This window comes from Scyliorhinus canicula, chromosome 13, assembly GCF_902713615.1.
Source record: "Scyliorhinus canicula chromosome 13, sScyCan1.1, whole genome shotgun sequence".
Classification (NCBI taxonomy): domain Eukaryota; kingdom Metazoa; phylum Chordata; class Chondrichthyes; order Carcharhiniformes; family Scyliorhinidae; genus Scyliorhinus; species Scyliorhinus canicula.
Genome location: NC_052158.1, coordinates 148,329,279 through 148,349,785, shown reverse-complemented (window position 1 = coordinate 148,349,785; position 20,507 = coordinate 148,329,279).

The following is a 20,507-nucleotide window of genomic DNA, read 5'->3' as shown; positions in this document are numbered from 1 at the left end:
CATAAACAACAATTGAGATGAAAGGTCAAGTTAACATTTGGGATGGGCTGGATGTTGGTCAGAGTAAAACTGGCTGTTTCTTCTTCAAATAGCATCATGGGATCTTTCACATTCTCCTGAATGTGCACATTTCAGCAGAGAACAGAGGCGGAATTCTCCGACAATCCGCAGGGTCGGGGAATCGCCCGGGGCCGGCGTAAATCCCGCCCCCGCCGTGGCCGGAATTCTCCGCCACCCGGGAATCGATGGGAGCGGGAATCACGCCCCGCTGATTGCCGTGCGCCCCGCGCTGATCGGCGTGCCCCCCGCGGCGATTCTCCGGCCCACGATGGGCCGAAGTCCCGCCCCTAACAGGCCAATCCCACCGACGTGGTTTAAACCACCTCTATGCCGGCGGAATTGGCGGCGCGAGCGGGCCCCCGGGGTCATGGGGGGGGCGCGGGCGATCGGATCCCGGGGGGTGCCCCCATGGTGGCCTGGCCCGTGATTGGGGCCCACCGATCGGCGGGCGGGCCTGTGCCGTGAGGGCACTCTTTTTCTTCCGCCGCTGCCACGGCCTCCACCATGGCGGAGGCGGAAGGGACCCTCCCCTACTGCGCATACACCGGTGGTGATGTCAGTGGCCACTGACACTCCAGCGCATGCGCGGACTCACGCCAGCTGCGAAGGCCTTTCGGCCAGCTCCGACGCCGGCCGGCATAGCGCCAAAGGCCGTTGGCGTCAGTCAACGTAGCGGGAGCCACTCCGGCGCGGGCCTAGCCCCTAAAGGTGCGGAGAATGGGAAGGCCTGACACCGGAGTGGTTGGCGCCACTCTGCTACGCCGGGACCCCCCGCCCTGCCGTAGGGGTGAATCCCGGCCCAGATCAGGGAACCTTACAACAACTAGGTGTCAAGTCCCGCAGGGTATGGTGGCTCAGTGGCTAGCACTGCTGCCTCAGCGCCAGGCACCCGGGTTCAATTCATGCTTTGGCCGACTATATGAGTGGAGTTTGCACGCTCTCCTCGTGTCTGCATGCGTTTCCTCCGGGTGCTCCGGTTTTCTCCCACAGTCCAAAGATGTGCGGATTAGGTGGATTGGCCATGATGAGTGCGGGGGGTTATGGGGATAGGGTGGGTGAGTGTGCCTAGGTAAGGTGCAGACTCGATGGGCTGAATGGCCTCCTTCTGCACTGATGATGGGAGAAACTGGTGAGAAGAGAATAGAAAGTGAAGTGTTTTCTTAAAGAGAGCACCCCCTTTCTTTTAGTTCTCCTGTGCGCACTTTACAAGTTTAATTGCTGAAGCCCAATTGTTGAAGATGAACTCCAATCGGGTTTTTTCCAAGTTTAGTTTCATATCAGTTTAGCCCATTCATTGGGCAGAGTAAATTTCCCCGTCATGACATCAGGTTTACAGCACTGAAACAAGCCCAATGCGGATGTTGGTTCCACACCAACCACCTCCCACCCTCCTTCACCTCACCCCATCAACATGCCCTTCCACACTTTCTCCCTCGGGCGTTCCTCGGGCTTCCCCTCAAATCCATCTGCGTTCTTCATCTCAACAACTCCATTTGGTGGCACATTCCACATTGCCATCACTCTCTAGGTAAGGAATGTTCCCCTGAATTCCCTGTTGGATTTATTAATGACTATTTTACACGTGCGGGTCCTATTTCTGATCTCCCAATGAGTGGAAACATTTTTCCACTTCTATTGAAACAAGGGCCGGGATTCTCCCCTACCCGGTGGGGCGGGGGTCCTGGCGTAGCGGAGTGGCGCCAACCACTCCGGTGTCGGGCCTCCCCAAAGGTGTGGAATTCTCCGCACCTTTAGGGGCTAGGCCCGCGCCGGTGTGGTTTCCGCCATGCCGACTGGTGCCAAAACCGATGCCAACGGCCTTTGGCGCCCGCCGCCCGGCGTCGGGACTGGCCGAAAGGCCTTTGCCGGTCCGCACATGCGCCGGTGCGTCAGCGGCCGTTGACGTCACCACCGGCGCATGCACGGTAGGGGGTGTCTCTTCCGCCTCCGCCATGGTGGAGGCCGTGGTGGCGGCGGAAGAAAAAGAGTGCCCCCACAGCACAGGCCCGCCCGGCGATCGGTGGGCCCCGATCGCGGGCCAGGCCACCGTGGGGGAACCCCCCAGGGTCCGATCGCCCCGCGCCCCCCCCCAGGACCCCAGGGGCCCGCTCACGCCGCCAATCCCGCAGGCACCAGAGGTGCTCCAATTCCCGCCGGCAGGACAGGGCTGTCAGCGGCGGGACTTCGGCCCATCGCGGGCCGGAGAATCGCTGCGGGGGGCACGTCGATCGGCGGGGCGTAATTCCCGCTCCCGGGTGGTGGAGGATTCCGGCCACGGCGGGGGCAGGATTTACGCTGGCCCCGGGCGATTCCCCGACCCTGCGGAGGGTCGGAAAATTCCACCCAAGGTCCTTCACTGTTTAAATGACTTCGCACAAGCCAGCTTTCAGCATTCCCACTTTCAGGTGAAAGACTTCCAGCCTGTTCAACTGATAGTTAGAACCTCTCAGAACTGATAGCACCTCAGTGAATTGCTTTGCACCTTCTCCAATACTGTCATATACCCGTTAGGTTCTGTGGGAAACAGGACTGTGCACAGCACTCCAAATACAAGTTTCTGTATAAGTTTAACATAACAGGTGGGATTTTCCGGCTTCCCAGCCGGGTGTTTCCCGGCGACAGGGGGCGGCGCATCGTTCGCTGGCGGCAGGATTCTCTGATCCCGCCACTTGTCAATGGAAATTCCCATTGAAGCTATCCTGCACCGTTGGGATACCCGTAAGTGGGGTAAGCGCTGCCGGAGGGCCAGCAAACATTCGGAGAATTCCGGCCAACATCTCTGCTTTTCGATTCTACCATTTAGAAATGAACCCTCATCTTGGCTTCTTCTTATGGCCTGTGTGGCTACAGTGAATGAATTGTGTATTTGTATCCTGGGACCCTCTGCTCCTCTACCTCATTTTGAGTTACTATCTAAAGGAATCTGTGATCTCTCTCTTCTTACCAACAATGCACTCAGTTGCATCAAAATCGGTTTGCCAATTACAATCCGGTTCTGCCAGTTTATTAATACATTCTTCTATTTTGTCACCTTCTTACTTCATGTCCGCCACCCTGAACATCCACTCTTTCCGTCACTGCCGCATAGTAGCAGCCGTGTGCATCATCTACAAGATGGACTGCAGCAACTCACCAAAGTTCCTTCTGCAGCACCTTCCACACCCGTGGCCTCTACCATCAAGAAGGACACCTGCCAATTCCCCTCCAAGCCACACACCACCCTGACTTGGAAATATATCGGCCATTCCTTCACCGTCGCTGGGTGAAAATCCTGAAACTCCCTCCCTAACAGCACTGTGGGTGCACCTGCAACACATTGACTGCAGCGGTTCAAGAAGGTGAATTTCCACCACCTTAGAACATAGAACATAGAACAGTACATAGAACAGTACAGCACAGAACAGGCACTTCGGCCCTCGATGTTGTGCCGAGCAATGATCACCCTACTTAAACCCACGTAACCCGTATACCCGTAACCCAACAATCCCCCCATTAACCTTACACTACGGGCAATTTAGCATGGCCAATCCACCTAACCCGCACATCTTTGGACTGTGGGAGGAAACCGGAGCACCCGGAGGAAACCCACGCACACACAGGGAGGACGTGCAGACTCCACACAGACAGTGACCCAGCCGGGAATCGAACCTGGGACCCTGGAGCTGTGAAGCATTGATGCTAACCACCATGCTACCGTGAGGCCCACAATCTAGAAGGCCCACCTTCTAAAGGGCAATTAAGGGCAGGGCAGGGGCAGCACGGTAGCATTGTGGATAGCACAATTGCTTCACAGCTCCAGGGTCCCAGGTTCGAATCCCGGCTTGGGTCACTGTCTGTGTGGAGTCTGCACGTCCTCCCCGTGTGTGCGTGGGATTCCGCCGGGTGCTCCGGTTTCCTCCCACAGTCCAAAGATGTGCAGGTTAGGCGGATTGGCCGTGATAAATTGCCCTTAGGGTCCAAATTGCTCTTCGTGTTAGGTGGGGTTACTGGGTTATGGGGATAGGGTGGAGGTATGGGCTTGGGTAGGGTGCTCTTTCCAAGAGCCGGTGCAGACTTGATGGGCCGAATGGCCTCCTTCTGCACTGTAAATTCTATGAAATTCTATGAAATTAGGGATGGGCAATAAGTGCTGGCCTCGCTAGCAACACCCACATGCCAGGAATCAATAGGAAAACCATATCCCTCTCCAATTTAGTGTCGCCTATCTATTTTGAAATTATACTTTGCACCTTCCTGTAAAGTGACTTCCACTCAGTGTCTCCTCACGGGAGCACAATGGAAATTGGTTAGTAGAGGACAGTAGTACAGCAGGTAAATAGAATAGTTATGGTAGTGAGTTAGTGATGTCCCTCCTGATTTAATGGAGACATCTGTAGCAATATACTAGAGACTCTTTAGCGCAGATGGAACAGCTGGTACTCATGAGAGACATTCCTATACTGTAGCCTATCCCGTACACAGTATTATTAATGCAGTTTGAACTGACGACCTAAGTCAGACGAGAGTTACTCGAGATAAGATAGGCCACACACCCAACATCCAAATATGGACTGGAGTTCCCCCTGCACGCAACCACCCCCCACCCCCCGGGATGGGTTTTCCTAGCTGTTGCTGGGATCTTCCTGTCCCGCGAAGCTCGCCAACCTCGCTCTCGGGAAGCCTGAATATCCCACCAGCAGGAAGGGCTAGCGAAGGCCACGCATGGTAGCGGTGGATAAGACCATAAGACATAGGAATGGAAGTAAGGCCATTCGGCCCATCGAGTCCACTCCACCATTCAATCATGGCTGATGGGCATTTCAACTCCACCTACCAGCATTCTCCCCGTAGCCCTTAATTCCTCGCGACATCAAGAATTTATCTATCTCTGCCTTGAAGCCATTTAGCGTCCCGGCCTCCACTGCACTCCGCGGCAATGAATTCCACAGGCCCACCACTCTCTGGCTGAAGAAATGTCTCCGCATTTCTGTTCTGAATTTACCCCCTCTAATTCTAAGGCTGTGCCCACGGGTCCTCGTCTCCTCGCCTAACGGAAACAGTTTCTTTGCGTCCACCCTTTCTAAGCCATGTATTATCTTGTAAGTTTCTATTAGATCTCCCCTTAACCTTCTAAACTCCAATGAATACAATCCCAGGATCCTCAGCCGTTCATCATATGTTAGACCCGCCATTCCAGGGATCATCCGTGTCAATCTCCGCTGGACACGCTCCAGTGCCAGTATGTCCTTCCTGAGATGTGGGGCCCAAAACTGGACACAGTACTCCAAATGGGGCCTAACTAGAGCCTTATAAAGGCTCAGTAGCACATCGCTGCTTTTATATTCCAACCCTCTTGAGATAAATGACAACATTGCATTCGCTTTCTTAATCACAGATTCAACCTGCATGTTTACCTTTAGGGAATCCTCGACTAGCACTCCCAGATCCCTTTGTACTTTGGCATTATGAATTTTCTCACCGTTTAGAAAGTAGTCTATGCTTGGATTCTTTTTTCCAAAGTGTAAGACCTCACATTTTCTCACGTTGAATTGCATCAGCCATTTCCTGCACCACTCTCCCAAACTGTCTAGATCCTTCTGCAGCCTCCCCACTTCCTCAGCACTACCTGCCTGACATCAGTCATGTGACACCAGTCCAACAGAGGGTCAATGCCATCGATGGATCACCCTTCCTGCATCAGTGAACAGAAACCTGTTGAAAGCAAGAATCTGCAAACGCACCAAAGAGGGAGGACACTTGAAAGTGGTAATGGTAGCAGTATACGCCGAGCTTTCAGTGTCCCTACCCCACCCCTTTGAAAGTCTTGAGGGCCAAAGAGAAGGGCCAAAATTGGAAGTTATGGAAGAAACGCTTCCTCAGTTATTGAGAAGGTTTCACCAGAAGAACCAGGTTGGTTTATTCTTTTACACTGCGGGATCGGTTTCCAACAGCTATATCCTCTTGAAAGGGGGTAGAAGAGGCCTCTGCAAGATGGTTTTCAAGACGGTCCTAAAAGTATTCAACAAGAATATTAGCCCAGAAGGAAACCTGTTGATTGAGCGAGCGGGATTCAATTAAAGGCCCCAAAGACTGAGGGAAATCAATCAAATTGTTTCATACTGTTACAAACGCCTCAAGCCCCGCGGGCGCCACCCGATTAATCTCCCCGTGAGCCGCGTGGAGCAAGGGTTCCCCGCTAAGGGGCGGAGGCCCTTCAGCGAGCTCGTTGATTCATTGGTATAGAATGGGGAAGAGCCGAAATGCAGAGTCATCCCGGCTGGGACTCGGATTGTTGGCTGTAAGTACTTTACTTTGGAAATAAACCATTGTTTGACTCTCCTATCCAGACTCCTCCTTGACTACTAAACATATCTTTATTACCCAGTCAGTTCTTGCACACAAAGATCAATTTATTTGCGACTGCCTTGTCACTGGAGTCCGTGGTGAAAACTGATCATCCAACTCAATAGCCTAATCCTGCTTTCTCCCCATAACCTTGATCCCATTCGCCTCAAGTGCTATAAATAGCCACCTCTTGAATGTATGCAATATCTTAGCCTCAACGACCTCCTGTGGTAATGACTTCCACAGGCTCACCACTCTTTGGGTGAAGAAATGTCTCCTCATCTCTGTCCTAAATGGTCTACTCCGAATCCTCAGACTGTGACCCCTGGTTCTGGACACACCCACCATTGGGAACATCCTCCCTGCATCCACTCTATCCAGTCCTGTTAGAATTCCATAAGTTACTATGAGATCCCTCCTCATTTGTCTGAATTCCAGGGAAAACAATCCCAAACTAATCAATCATATGTCAATCCGCCATCCCCGGAATCAACCTGGTAAACCTTCGCTGCATTCCCTCGAGAGCAAGAACATCCTTCCTCAGAAATTCCTCAGGATTGTTGGAGCTAGTTTAGCACAGGGGATGGTTTAGCACAGGGGCTTTTAATGCAGAGCAAGTCAGCGGCGCGGGTTCAATTCCCGTACCAGCCTCCCCGAACAGGCTCCGGAATGTGGCGACTAGGGGCTTTTCACAGTAACTTCATTGAAGCCTACTTGTGACAAAAAGCGATTATTACGAAAGGAGACCAAAACTGGACACAATATTCTAGGTGTGGCCACACCAAGGCCCAGTATAATTGCAGCAACGCATCCCTGCTTCTGCACTCAAAACTTCTCGCAATGAGGGTCAACACACCATTAGCCTTCTTTACCGCCTGCTGCACCTGCATGCTTACCTTCAACGACTGGTGCACAAGGGCACCCAGGTCCCGCTGCACACTCCCCTCTCCCAATTTACTGCCATTCAGGTAGTAATCTGCCTTCTTGTTTTTGCTTCCAAAGTGATCACTTTTGAAAATGAAAATGAAAATCGCTTATTGTCACGAGTAGGCTTCAATGAAGTTACTGTGAAAAGCCCCTAGTCGCCACATTCCGGTGCCTGTTCGGGGAGGCTGGTACGGGAATTTTGGATAAAAGCTACTTTTAGATAATTTGGATAAAAGCTACTTTTATCCAAATTATACTGCATCTGCATTTGCCCATTCACTCAACCTGTCCAGATCATGCTGTAGGATCTCTGCATCCTCGTCACAGTACACCCTCCCACCCAACCCATCTGCAAACTTTGAGAATTAAATTTTGTTCCCTCGGTCAAATCACCTCGCTTTCTTTCAGAGTGCCATCCACCGAGCTAGTTGTGCTGGATAACATCACCCTACACACTCACTCCTCGCCACAACAGAAGCCCCGACACCCCAGACCCCTGCCGGGAACATGAGGGAGACCGTGCTCAGGTGCCCTCTCCTGATCCACACACTCACCCTATGGTTGCCAGGGTTTCCCCAGTGTTGAAGCCCAGCTCTTGAGTGTTTGATTGTTGGCTGCTGCCTCTGTGGTGCTGACACTTCGAGAGCTCAAGCAAACTGTTCAGGCTTCAAGGTTTGATTGACATGTGATGCAATAATCAGTGTCTGAGACATGGCACATGGACCCACGAAAAGCTACTTGAGAATATGTTGCTTATTAAACGGTCATCAGTAACAGATTTCAAAATCAACTACGTAACATTCCACATATCACACTAACCAGTAAACAACAAGGAAATGTCACTGCTCTATATCTGCACCGATACAAAGCTACATCAGCTAATTTTCACAAAAAAAACCAAACACAGGATATCATCCCTCACAGGTTACTCAACAGAAATGGAGGATATGTCTGAGAATGTGTCATCATGTCCGGTGAGCCTAACGTCTGTGGTGGGTAAAGTCTCGGAGAGGATTATAAAAGATACGATTTATAATCATCTAGATAGGAATAATATGATTAGGGATAGTCAGCATGGTTTTGTGAAGGGTAGGTCATGCCTCACAAACCTTATTGAGTTCTTTGAGAAGGTGACTGAACAGGTAGACGAGGGTAGAGCAGTTGATGTGGTGTATATGGATTTCAGTAAAGCGTTTGATAAGGTTCCCCACGGTCGGCTATTGCAGAAAATACGGAGGCTGGGGATTGAGGGTGATTTAGAGATGTGGATCAGAAATTGGCTAGTTGAAAGAAGACAGAGAGTGGTAGTTGATGGGAAATGTTCAGAATGGAGTTCAGTTACGAGTGGCGTACCATAGGGATCTGTTCTGGGGCCATTGCTATTTGTCATTTTTATAAATGACCTAGAGGAAGGCGCAGAAGGATGGGTGAGTAAATTTGAAGACGACACTAAAGTCGGTGGAGTTGTAGACAGTGCGGAAGGATGTTGCAGGTTACAGAGGGACATGGATAAGCTGCAGAGCTGGGCTGAGAGGTGGCAAATGGAGTTTAATGTGGAGAAGTGTGAGGTGATTCATTTTGGAAAGAATAACAGGAATGCGGAATATTTGGCTAATGGTAAAATTCTTGGTAGTGTGGATGAGCAGAGGGATCTCAGTGTCCATGTACATAGATCCCTGAAAGTTGCCACCCAGGTTGATAGGGTTGTGAAGAAGGCCTATGGTGTGTTGGCCTTTATTGGTAGAGGGATTGAGTTCCGGAGCCATGAGGTCATGTTGCAGTTGTACAAAACTCTAGTACGGCCGCTTTTGGAGTATTGCGTACAGTTCTGGTCGCCTCATTATAGGAAGGACGTGGCAGCTTTGGAACGGGTGCAGAGGAGATTTACCAGGATGTTGCCTGGTATGGAGGGAAAATCTTATGAGGAAAGGCTGATGGACTTGAGGTTGTTTTCGTTAGAGAGAAGAAGGTTAAGAGGTGACTTAATAGAGGCATACAAAATGATCAGAGGGTTAGATAGGGTGGACAGCGAGAGCCTTCTCCCGCGGATGGAGGTGGCTAGCACGAGGGGGACATAGCCTTAAATTGAGGGGTAATAGATATAGGACAGAGGTCAGAGGTGGGTTTTTTACGCAAAGAGTGGTGAGGCCGTGGAATGCCCTACCTGCAACAGTAGTGAACTCGCCAACATTGAGGGCATTTAAAAGTTTATTGGATAAGCATATGGATGATAAGGGCATAGTGTAGGTTAGATGGCCTTTAGTTTTTTTTCCATGTCGGTGCAACATCGAGGGCCGAAGGGCCTGTACTGCGCTGTATCGTTCTATGTTCTATGTCCAGATCTTTGTGGTAGAAATTATCTGTCAGGCAGCGCGGTGGCACAGTGGATGGCGTTGCTGCCTCACGGCGCCGAGGTCCCAGGTTCGATCCCGGCTCTGGGTCACTGTCCGTGTGGAGTTTGCACATTCTCCCCGTGTTTGCGTGGGTTTCGCCTCCACAACCCAAAGATGTGCAGGTTAGGTGGATTGGCCACGCTAAATTTCCCCTTAATTGTGAAAAAAAAAATGAATTGGATACTCTAAATCTATTAAAAAAAAGAAATGATCTGTCCATCAACGTGTGCCAATCAGTGCCATTCTCCATCCAGGAGCCGCAGATGTGCAGGCCCTCCCACACAGCCTAATAAAATCGGAATCAAATCCTGGCATCCACATATTTATTCCACTGGCGCTCAAGATGCAGTTGAACATCCTGGACTTCCAGCGTGTTTAACCCTTGGTGACGTGCCAGTTACATGCAGCACCCACCACAGCAGCAACAGAAGCATCAGCAATCTGCAAAAGCATTTCTTCAACGGCATCATCAGCTGGTCCGTTTGGATTAATTCTTGCTTCAAAACGGATTTTCTTATGGACTCATACACCAGCCTCCTGAGCCCAGTGTTCCAGGTCCCAGGGATCATGGAAAAAATTGTCCTTTCCGGCCACGGAAAAGGAAGGAAACAGCAACAGCAGCCTCCAGGCATCTGCAGCCACCAGCAGGAGCAAGCAGCAAACACAACCTGCAGCTGTGAAGTGCTCTCACAACTAAGAAGGTCAATTCCTCATTAGCAATAGCCTTCAACTGTGAAGCTAGAGGCTGCTCACAGTCAAAGGGAGTTGAAGTGACCTTCAGCATGAAACCAAAAACACGGCTCTTCCTGGAAGTGTTTGGTAGAACAGACTGGCAGCAGCTGTAGTTGCCCCTGTTATGGGCCTCCATAATATTTAAAGATGGCTTGAAGGCCTCACAGACGAAAACCCCATACCCTCTGCACCCCCCCCCCCACCCCCCCCTCCCCGAACCAGAATCCACCCCCCCGACTTGGAATTCTTCTGCCCGCCAACTGTGCCCAACTCTCAGGTGGGTCCCTCCCCCCCCCTCCCCCTTCAAGCACTGGTGCAGCAGTTCCAGTGTCCTTGGGTAGCATGCCAGAAAATGGAAATGGCTACTCCCCTCCTCAGTTCCCCTCAGCAGCCATTGCGCTAGCTTCACGTTTTTAGAAGGGAATACTGAACGACAGCGCGTGACTTTCCGCCGGGGTGCCAGCTCATTCTCAGGGGACCGCTACATTCGACTTCCGTCTGCCTAATGAGCTGGAAATTGATGCAAATTGATGTCAGATTGATTACTTGCCATATTGGGGCATGATCCGAAACCGGAAGTGGGCTGGTTAGATGGTGAACTAATTAATCTCGATTTTGGCCTTTCACGCTATTTAACTGGCACGCCCAGATCCACTCCGGGCGCAATGTGGTGATTAAATCGTGCCACTATTGTAAATAGTTTAAGAAGTAGTCAAAGTATGTGATTAAAGAAGTTGATATTACACTTGGGGAGTGGGCTACAGTACACTGGGTTAATAGTTATGGTAATGAGTTATTGATGGATATCACTGTAACGGTGACATGAGCATTCATGTGGTGGAGATTCAGTGGAGCAGATGGAAAAATCAGTAGGCAGGAGAGAAATGCCGGTCATAATGCTCCAATCAGAGTTCGCCTCCCTACCGCTGCCAGCGAGACCTGAGAATTTGATACTCAGCCAAAACTCCATTCATATCGCGGAACCGGAGCCTCCCATCATCATGAAGGGATAGAGATTCCCACCTACCAGCTCTGTGACTTACCATTGGCGGGATTCTCCAATAATGGGGCTATGCCCCACGCCGGCATGAAAACCGGCGGCAACCACTCCGGCGTCAACGGCCCCCAAAATGGAGGAATTTTCCCTTTTCTAGGGGGCTAGGTTGACGCTGGCGTGGTTCCTGCAGCTCCATCCGGCGCTGAGGGGCCGGCATATTTCTGCGCATGCGCAGAACGGCCGCGTATTTCCATGCATGCGTGGGGGTTCCCTTCTCCGCACCAGCCCCCGGGCAATATGGCAGAGCCCTACATGGGCCTGGCGCGGAGGAAAAAAGGCCCCCACGGAACCAGCCCACGCGCCCATTGGTAGGCCCTGATTGTGGGCTAGGCCACCGTGGCCCCCCCCTCCCCCCCCGGGGTCGGATCCCCCCCGCCCCACCCACACCCCCTCCCAGGATGCCCCCCGCACACTTACCTGCCAGGTTCCACCGTGTGTGAGGTGAGTAATCCACGCCAGCGGGACTGGGCAAAACCTGTCGGCCAAAGGGCAGCACGGTAGCATTGTGGATAGCTCGATTGCTTCACAGCTCCAGGGTCCCAGGTTCGATTCCGGCTTGGGTCACTGTCTGTGCAGAGTCTGCACATCCTCCCCGTGTGTGCGTGGGTTTCCTCCGGGTGCTCCGGTTTCCTCCCACAGTCCAAGATGTGCAGGTTAGGTGGATTGGCCATGATAAATTGCCCTTAGTGTCCAAAATTGCCCTTAGTGTTGGGTGGGGTTACTGGGTTATGGGGATGGGGTGGAGGTGTTAACCTTGGGTAGGGTGCTCTTTCCAGGAGCTGGTGCAGACTCGATGGGCCGAATGGCCTCCTTCTGCACTGTAAATTCTATGCTGATAATTGGCCCATCGGGGCCCGGAGAATTGCCGGGGGGGCTGCTGTCAACGGCTCCCGACCGGCGTGGCGGGAATCCTGCTGGCACCCGAAAAACGGCGGCGGAGAATGGGGAAGACGGCGTCGGGGTGGGATTCACGGCTCCCTCCCGGAGATTCTCCGACAAAGCGCTGGGTCAGAGAATCCCAGCCCTTGTTTATCATTCTGATAAAGCAGTTTAAAGTCATGACCTGACTGAGACTAGAGTTACTTGGGATAAGGTAGGCCAAGCAACCAGCACGCAAAACAAGGACCATGGCTGCAGTCTTACCCACCGCCCACTCTGTGCCCACAATAATTTGTATCACAAAGTTTATTTTACCTCAAAGCAGTAAATGCAACTCACTCGCGTGCCAATATCAGTTGCTAACCATTTACTCTGGCTGTGTTATCACTTTGATTAGATATACCTTCAATTTATCTCCTTGGCAACAGTTGTATTTAAATAAGGATGCAATGTCACACACAGTACACCCATCTGCACCGATGGGTGCTCTCCGTCGTGACTGGGGTCGGCTTGCTTTGAGCAATGTTAGTGAATCTTCACACTTTTGAGGAGTTTGCCTTGGGAGTACACGCAGAACGTTGCGACTTAAACTTAAACATAAAGGACAACCGGGAGTGATTTCGAGGCAAATCTTAACAAGAGCGACTCAGCTAATTTATTTTTCCCTTCCTCTTCCTGCGCCCTCTGTACCTCTGATTGGCAGGTGCCAATCGTGGCTGTCCGTCGCTGATGATCCCTGTAGCTAACCACCAGAGGGAACTGGACAAACACTCTTAAGTGGACTTAAGTGCATCTGAACAAGCAACAATAGACCATTCAGCCCTTCGAACCTGCTCTGCCATTTAACACGGTCATGGCTGATCTGATAGCTGTGGTGAATGTGATTCACACTATATATAGTTGCCAATATAACTCCGTGTATATATGTTCACTATCCACCATTGTAAGTGCAGTTGCACTATCCGACCACCAGGGGGAGTCGCTCTGGGAGTACGTGAGAGTTTGTACTGGGCTCCTCCCTTGGTTCCGCCCATGACTCCTCCCCCTGGGACCGATGTATAAAGATCAGTGTCTTAGAGCCAGCCGGTAGTTCATCTGAAGTTCAACGACGAATAGGCTGGCTCTGTTGTAAGTGTATTAAAGCCTCTGTTCAGATCCAACTACACGTGTTCGCTGAATTGATGGTTCCATCAATAGCCACCTCACATCTGTATCCCACCACCCCTGATAACCTATCACCCCCTGGCTTCCCAAGAATCCATCCACCCCCGCCTTAAAATTATTCAAAGTTTCAGCTTCCACAGTCTTTTCAGGAAGAGAGTTCCAAAGAGAAAAGGTTTTGCCTCAAATGTGTTTTAAAAACTGACCCTCCTGTTCGACGCTCTCCCAGCCCTCTTTGCCTGGAAGAACCCAGTGGCTCAGTGACCACCCAGGATGTGGTGATTTTGGTCAGATGGGAAGAAATAGTCTTCAAATGTCAAAAGGGGTGGGCGGGCGGCCCGTCAGTAAAAAAGGGCTGTGTGTCCCCATTTTAACATGAACCTGCTTTTGAGCCGCAGCAGGCAAAGCGCACAGGGCTTGGGACACCCGACAAGTGACAGGAGGTGAGTGGGACCGGACTCAAGGGCGGCACGGTGGCACAGTGGTTAGCACTGCCACATCACAGCTCCAGGGACCCGGGTTCATTTCCGGCTTCAGGTGACTGTCTGTGTGGAGTTTACATTCTCTCCCACTGTCTGCGTGGGTTTCCTCCGGGTGCTCCGGTTTCCTCCCACAGTCCAAAGATATGTAGGTGAGGTGGATTGGTCATGATAAATTGCCCACTTAGGGGTGGAGGCGCGTGCTCAAGTAGGGAGTTCTTTCCAAGGGCCTCGATGGGCCAAATGGTCTCCTTCTCTACTGTAAACCCTCTGATTCTATGCCTCACCTTTCTAACACTGAATGTGTGTCAGGCAGCGCAGTTGTGTTTCCACCAGTTGCAGCAAATTACCAACTGTACAGACCACACAATCATCACACTCCCCACCCCACCATCTCCTTTAAACATTCCTCCCCAACATCTACAATTTCCTCCCTACCATGCCTGCCTGACCCCCCCCCCCCCCCCCCCCCCCCCCCACCTCTCTCCTTCCTTAAGAAGCATTTTGCAATCTTTCTCTTTTACCAAACGTTTAACCCACACTTCGTTCTGCGGTTCAATTTCAAATTGCTCCTTCTTCTGCTCAGGTGCAGCATCTTGCAAATGGTTCAGTGCATTAAGGGATCTATATCAATGCAAGCTGTTGGGAACAAATGTACAGTCCTGCCTAGAATCTTCTTCCCTGTCCCTGTTTCCCGGAGAACGCATCAGGAATTTCACAGAGTCACAGAGCTGTAACGGTGCAGAAGGAGGCCATTTGGCCCATCGACTCGCCACCGGGCATTTAGCTTAGTGGCAATTCCTTCCTTCCCCCCCCCCCCCCCCCCCCGCATCCCTGCACATTGTTTCTGTTCAGACATGCCCCCCCCCCCCCCACAACCACCACCTCTCTCCTCACCCCCCCTCCCTCCCCCCCCTCACCCCCGCTCCACAAGCCTACTTACTCGCTTGTGCAAATCCACAACTCAATCTTCCAGAACCCCGTGGGGCTAATTTTGGAAACCTGACAGCCTTGAGACAAGGTGACAGATAACCGGAATCTTGTCCATGACTGAAAGGATGATATTCTTCCGAGATCAATGCCAGGGCACACTGCTCCCCTGCACTGGGGCCAATTAACTGCGTTCTGATCCGGTCAACACTGGGCTCACAGCGCTTCCTGCAAAGACGAATGAATTTCTTCATTTCACCTGACTTGACAGCCCAACCACAATCAGCGGAGGTGAAAACCCGAGAAATCCACACAACTGCTTCTTTTTAAGATACCTTATGTATTCTTTTGACCAATTTATTATTCCTCCATTCTCAGGATGTGGGCACCTGTCTTCAAATTCACTTCAATCAAAATCAGGCAGTGTATATTATTGGCAGTCCAAGAACCATTGTCCACCCTGCAAGAAACATCTTCCCCCTCTGATGTTTTCTGTATCCTTCAGATTGATGATTCAATTTCTTTTTAAAGCTGGCCTGTCAGGTGTGAAGCTCGTCTGAAGGACATGGGCCGGATTCTCCGATTCTCAGGCTATGTCCTGACGCCGACGTGGGAACGGTGGCCATTTACGGCCGAACATTCGACGCAAAACAGCCGGGGGCTAGCAGGACCCGGTTCTGGCTGCCGATATGGCCCGGAGGATTGCCCGGTCCGTGGGCGCGCATGCGCAGAATGAAGCGGCCGTGCCGTGTAACATGGCGTCGGCCGCACCCGAACCCGGCCTGTAAAATAGTGCCCCCACCCTTTGGCCGGCTGGCGACCACCGGACCACCCCCTAAAAGTGCCCCCAGCCTCTGCCAAAGTCTCCCCTGCCCGCGGATCGGCCCTCCCCTGACTATGGAGATGCTGGACTGAGTTCCTGGCTGCGACGCTGAGTTCCTGACAAACGATTGGACACGCAACCAACGCCGTCGGGAACTTGGCCGGTCGGGGGTGGAACACCGGGGGGGGGGGGGGTGGGGGTGCGCCTCAGGCAACGTCCTGAGTCCGTCAACACGGCACCCGGTGTACATCAAGAGTACGCCACTTTGGAGGGGGTGGAGCATTGTGAAAGCGCACCACCCCTGATTTTCTGGGAAACATTGATTCTCCGGCCGATCGCCGAACCCGATTTCGGCTTCGGCGACTGGAGAATCCCGCCCTTGAACTCCATTTAAAATACAAACCCTGTGGCAGTCACCACTATTGTATTGTATTGTAAATATGGGTTTTACGGTAAGGTCCCTGTACTACAGGTACGGGAGTAGATCTCTGCCTGCTGGCTCCGCCCAGGAGGCGGAGTATAGATGTGTGTGCTTTCCGAACAGCAGCTATTTCATCGGCTGCTGTAGGAGGCCACACATCTCTGTGTAATAAAGTCTTGATTACATTCTACACTCGTCTCGTCGTAATTGATAGTGCATCAATTTATTATTCAGAGATTTTTCAGAGATGGAACTCCGCATCAAGCCGGATCGCCTGCAGCTGCATCCTCAAGCAGACAACGCCAAAAAAGACTTTGAACATTGGCTAGCTTGCTTTGAAGCAGACGAACATTGGCGAGCTTGCTTTGAAGCAGACGAACATTGGCTAGCTTGCTTTGAAGCATACATCGGGTCTGCGCCAGACCCAGTCCCAGAAGCACAGAAGCTCCAGATTCTGTACACGCGGCTGAGCTCCAACGTTTTTCCCCTCGTCCAGGACGTGCCGACCTATGCAGAAGCCATGGTGCTACTGAAGGAGAATTACACTCAGCAGACCAACAAAATCTATGCCAGGCACCTCCTGTCCACGCGGCACCAACTTCCCGGTGAGTCTGTGGAAGATTTCTGGTGTGCCGTGCTCGCCCTAGTTAGAGACTGTGACTGTGAGGCTGTTTCGGCCACTGAACATTCGAACCTGCTGATGAGAGACACGTTCGTTACGGGCATAAGGTCTGACTACATCCGCCAGCGCCTCTTAGAATGGGCCACGCCTGACCTCGCGGCGACCAAGAAACGAGCGTTCTTGCTTACGGTCACCTCACGCAACATACAGGCTTATGCCCCCGACCGCACAACCCACCCCCCGTGCATTGTGGACCCCGCCGGCGGCCACCCTATCATGAACCCATCAGCGACCGCCCTCAACCAACCCCACGCCTGCGCCGCACGGCATCCAACCAACCCCGGGGGACCCAAATGCTACTTCTGCGGACAGACAAAACACCCCAGCAGCGCTGCCCGGCCTGTGGCAAGTAGGGACATTTTGCTGCAGTGTGCCAGGCCCGCTCAATCGCCGCTATTGTCCCGACACCCCCTCATGCGGCCAGTGGGCGCCGCCATCTTACCTTCCTCAGACCACGTGCTCGACTCACAACACGTGCGGGCCGTGGGTGCCGCCATCTTGCCTGCCTCAGAACCAACGGGCGCCGCCATCTTGCTTGCCCTAGGACACGTGCGGCCCGTGGGCGCAGTCATGTTACCCTCCTCGGGACCCCTGCCCATCGGACACCTCATCAGGCCGCTCATCGCCTGCAACTGCCGACGACCAGCCGCCTCTCACCTCAGTCATGATCGACCAGCCTCAACCGCACAACCTCGCGGCTGCTTCGACAAAGGTGAAGGTTGACGGGCATGAGATATCCTGCACTCCAGGAGCACTGGGAGCTTCATCCGCCCCAATACGGTAAGACGCTGCTCCCTCGCGGTACACCCCGCTAACCAAAGCATCTCCCTAGCCTCCGGATCGCCACGGTACTGCATCGCCACCCTCACCGTCCAGGGCGTAGAGTTCAGCAGCTTCCGGCTCCCCAACATCTGTGCTGCCTTGCTACTCGGCCTGGACTTCCAGTGCAACCTCCAGAGCCTAACCCTGAAATTTGGAGGGCCCTTACTGTTTGCAGCCTCGGAACTCTTAATGTCGACCCATCTTCCCTTTTTGCAAACCTAACCCTGGATTACAAACCCGTCGCCACCAGGAGCAGATGGTACAGTGCCCAGGACAGGACTTTCATCAGGTCTGAAGTCCAGCGGTTGCTGGGGGAAGGCATCATTGAGGCCAGCAACAGCCCCTGGAGAGCCCAAGTGGTAGTGGTGAAAACCGGGGAAAAAAACAGGATGGTTGTTGACTACAGTCAGACCATCAATCGGTACACGCAGCTCGACGCGTACCCCCTCCCACGCATATCTGATATGGCCAATCAGATTGCACAGTACCGGGTCTTCTCGACAGTGGACCTGAAATCTGCCTACCACCAGCTCCCCATCCGTAAGACGGACCGCCCATACACTGCGTTTGAAGCAGACGGCCGCCTTTACCATTTCCTTAGGGTCCCCTTCGGCGTCACTAACGGGGTCTCGGTCTTCCAACGGGAGATGGACCGAATGGTTGACCGGTAAGGACTGCGGGCCACTTTCCCGTACCTGGACAACGTCACCATCTGCGGCCACGACCAGCAGGACCACGACGCTAACCTTTCCAAATTTCTCCACACTGCTACTCTCCTCAACCTAACTTACAGTAAGAAGTCTTACAACATCAGGTTAAAGTCCATAGTGTTCATTTCAAACACTAGCTTTCGGAGCACTGCTCCTTCCTCATGAAGTTTGAAACAAGCATGTTGGACTTTAACCTGGTGTTGTAAGACTTCTTACTGTGCTCACTCCAGTCCAACACCGGCATCTCCACATCAAACCTAACTTACAACAAGGAGGAGTGTGTGTTCAGCACGAACCGATATGCCATCCTCGGCTATGTGGTTCAGAACGGAGTTCTAGGGCCCGACCCCGATCGCATGTGCCCCCTCATGGAACTCCCCCACCCCCACTGCCCCAAGGCCCTCAAACGATGCTTGGGGTTCTTTTCGTATTACACCCAGTGGGTCCCAAACTATGTGGACAAGCCATTTCGCTAGCTGCTGTAGGAGGCCACACATCTCTGTGTAATAAAGCTTCGATTACATTCTACTCTTGTCTAGTCGTAATTGATAGTGCATCAGCCCCTTAGCCCCGGGGCCCCGTTGATTGGTGTTGTCTCCACGCCCCCTCCTGGGCAGCCTCTCAGCAGCCTCTTCCATTGTTTAAATTGACCAATAGAGATAGCAGTCTGGACGCCCTCTACTGGGCAGCCCTTGGCTGCACCCGCGCCGGAACGACAAGGTAGGGCCTGTGGACCAACTGCAGGAAGCCTGCCTTTGGGAAGTTGATCTACTCTTCGCATTGTGAATCTGGAGGCTGACCCGAACATTCCTTTCTTCGAGTTACAAAGCCAATGTGCAGAGTGGATAGGACAAGCCGTTAATCCATCGCCTTGTTTGCTACAAAAATCAATTCAAATTCAATCCAATTCGTAGTCTCCACAGGAGACATATACATTATTCAAGCTGACAAGAAAAGGCATTAAACCTGATCTCGGGCCTGAGCCTACACTTGATCTTAACCAACTTCCAGTCAGACAACTACCTTACCTCCGACAAGGCTCTTTATAAGCCTATCAGCCCCATGCAGACAGGCAGCCTTGACAGGCTCAGCATCAGTGGCCGAGGGAGAGGGTCTGGAAACTATCATACCGGCCCGTCCCAGTATTTGCAGGGCCCTGGCCACTTCCATTCTCAACCTGAGCAAGGCCAAAAGATCTGACTCATAGTTAATAAAAAATACCAGAAAAAGAATTATTAATAAAACACTCTTATTGAAGAGATGATGTGGAGATGCCGGCGTTGGACTGGGGTGAGCACAGTAAGAAGTCTTACAACACCAGGTTAAAGTCCAACAGGTTTGTTTCAAACACGAGCTTTCGGAACACGAGCTTTCTGAAGAAGGAGCCGTGCTCCGAAAGCTCGTGTTTGAAACAAACCTGTTGGACTTTAACCTGGTGTTGTAAGACTTCTTATTGAAGAGACAATGCAATGTCCCTTTCAGCACATCGCAATCAGTAAAAACATTGGAAGTGTTTTTACACTCCCCGCAAGGTGTGCTCTGAGGACCGGTGGGCAGTCACAAAATTATATGGACAAGATGCCCCCCCAGAATCCCGCTCACCCGACCCAGATGCAATTTCATGGTTGGGTGGGTGGGGTCTCCTGTGGTGATCTCACCCTTTCACCTAGTAAGGCACTTAAGTAGCCACTTAATGATCAAGTAAGGGCCTTTTTCACCCAGCCTCAATTTTTCGGTGTGGTAGGGTGGGTGGAAAACATAGAAATAAAAGTTTCTCCATCTTGGGAGGGGACGGGAGGGGTGGGGTGTGTGGGTGGGGGTGGGGGGGGGGAGTGCGCAGGGGGTGCCTCACTCTGAAGGCCTCTTCAGATTTGGGGCGTCTTCCCATCCGGGACCTTAGATCTACCCCACCTGACCTCCCCCACCCCGACCTCCCCCACCTGACCATGACCGCTTGCCTCCTGACCCCCGCTCAGATTGGCCGACAGCTCTCGGGGGCGGAACTTCCTTCCAAGAGTGGATGGAAGCCCTGCCCACTGTCAATCAAAGCACAAATGAGCATTAAATGGCAAAGGGCCCCCGACAGCCAACTCTGAGGATCCTTAAA